The 2,500-nt window shown below is 42.8% G+C and overlaps 1 long non-coding RNA gene across 1 annotated transcript in view; it reads right to left on the bottom strand.

The window, feature by feature from the left end:
• Positions 1-2,500, bottom strand: part of LOC128629303 (uncharacterized) — a 40,877-nt gene that overhangs the window by 38,074 nt on the left and 303 nt on the right. Inside the window, exon 1 of the long non-coding RNA XR_008393659.1 lies at positions 2,366-2,500. This exon is cut by the window's right edge and continues 303 nt beyond it. This is a non-coding gene — a long non-coding RNA (uncharacterized LOC128629303). The remainder of the gene's footprint in view (positions 1-2,365) is intronic.

Genomic DNA, 2,500 nt, shown 5'->3' with positions numbered 1-2,500 from the left:
ATTTACACCAGCTGTATATAAAGCAGGTTTGAAGATGTTCTCCAGCTCAGTAGAAGTCTGAGAAACAGAAGCTCATGCAGACACCAGCTGTAAAATACGGCCACTGTGAGTTTCATGAAAGAAGCATAAAGACGTGTCCAATTATATCAGAGTTTGGGCACAAAAAAATCTGAACTTTGAACATCTAAAGGTTGTTCTGTCAAGTACTGACCCATGGGGGTGAATACTTACGCAGCCAGAAATTTTTCTGTTTGATTTACACAATGTTAGACATGTGTGTATTAAATAATAAACATCTCAGTGAAGTTCATTTCAGTTCCAGACTGTAAAACTACACAATGTGGAAAAGTTCTGGGGCATGAATACTTATGCACAGCACTGTAGGCTCAGTGTACTACTACTGAACACACACTGATAGACCTGTGTGTGTGTGTGTGTGTGTGTGTGTGTGTGTGTGTGTGTGTGTGTGTGTGTGTGTGTGTGTGTGTGTGTGTGTGTAAAGCTTTCAGGTTAATGGACTGAGTTTATTTTCTTTTCATTTCTCCTCAGTCAAAACAAAGACACGCTGCATTTCGGCTCTCCAACATTCTCTAATGGATGGATGGTTACCATGGTGACAGATTCATTTTACAAAGAAAGCTGCACTCAGACCACACAGGAAGTGCACAAGATGAAGCAAAGTTGAACACCACAACATCAGCCAGGATTCTCACGCTCTCCTCACATTCTCTGCATGCTTTCTACACACTCTCCTCATGTTCTCCACACACAGTCCACACACTCTCCTCATGTTCTCCACACACAGTCCACACACTCTCCTCATGTTCTCCACACACAGTCCACACACTCTCCTCATGTTCTCCACACACAGTCCACACACTCTCCTCATGTTCTCCACACACAGTCCACACACTCTCCTCATGTTCTCCACACACAGTCCACACACTCTCCTCATGTTCTCCACACACAGCACTGGTAATTATGAAAAGAAATTTAAATTAAGCAAATGTAATTAAATGAATCTTGAATGCTGCGACATTTGAATATTTTCTCCCACAAGGTCTTAAACGTGTACACTGTGATGTTAATGGAAGAGCTGTGTGTGTGTGTGTGTGTGTGTGTGTGTGTGTGTGTGTGTGTGTGTGTGTGTGAGTGTGAGAGAGAGAGAGAGAGAGAGAGATGGATTTGTCTACACAGTGTTGCTTATTAAAGGCCGTATATTTCCACGGAGACCGTGTTTGCTGAGGCGACAGAGTGACACACAGTAAAGCCGTGTTTTCTCTGTGATGCATGAAGAAGTGCAGAAACACTGACAGCTGCTTAGCGAAGTTTTCTGCTTTGTTAAAAAATAAAAAACGAGTGAACTCAGAGTCTGCCGTGTCACAATAAGCACATAAACCTCGGCCTGGAGGGATTTAAACCGTCTGCAGCTCGACAAACACAAAACAATAATAAAATACAAACCCCATCTTCACCACGTTCATGTTCACATTATTACATCATCACTGAAGTGTTGAGCTGAATGTCCTTCATCACCACGCTGCACGGGTCTCACGTAAATATATACACAAATCACACAGAATTACATCGCATGATATTATAATTCATTTCTTCTGTTAAAAGCTTTGATCTCAGAAATGATCTGTAACTGTCAGAGACCAGCAGGAACCTAACAGTTCCCTATTCAGTTCAGTTCAGTGTTATTAGTGCAGCGTGTTTAACGGTGGACGTCGTCCCGGAGCAGCGCTACAGAAATATATACACTCAGGATAGAGATGTTAAATGTATGAATTTATCTCTAATGAGCAGCCAGAGGAGACGTGGTGAGGAAAAACTCCCTGAGACGATATGAGGAAGAAACCTCGAGAGGAACCGGACTCAGAAGGGAACCCGTCCTCATCTGGGTGACACTGGATAGTGCGATTATAAATAAATACACCCCTTCTATAAATGTGCTAATACTACATGCTCAAATAGTGCAGTTGTGTAAGCAGGAAATTCATTACAGTTTCTACAGGAAGTCTGTTTTGTTGAACTTCTCCACTATTTATGTTTCTATCAACTGCAGTCCAAATCCTATCTGCACAGCCCCTTCTCCAACACAACTAATGCAACCACCCCGCTTCATAACACACTACCCCACAATACCCCACCCCAAAATACTCCACCACACACTACCCACCCCCACTCCACAACACCCTGCCCCACAATGTTCCACCCACCTCACCCCACAACCCTCCGTCCCACAACTCCCCACCCCGCAACACAGTGTGAACAGTTTTCAAAGAATATTTCTATTTTTATTTTATTACTAGTAACTATTTTTACCACTTTTATTCATTGTTATTTTCACTGAGCATCTTACCTCACGTGACTTTTCTCCTCACTCGTCCACCAAATCATCCAAGTCCAGCTTTCTAACTAGCTCCCTCTCATGGCCTGCTCTGACCACATGTCGAGTCTTCTTTGGTCCATTTTAGTTCAGAGTTTGTGTTTAATC

This window comes from Ictalurus punctatus, chromosome 27 (assembly GCF_001660625.3).
Source record: "Ictalurus punctatus breed USDA103 chromosome 27, Coco_2.0, whole genome shotgun sequence".
Lineage (NCBI taxonomy): Eukaryota > Metazoa > Chordata > Actinopteri > Siluriformes > Ictaluridae > Ictalurus > Ictalurus punctatus.
This window is presented reverse-complemented; position numbering and strand designations above follow the sequence as displayed.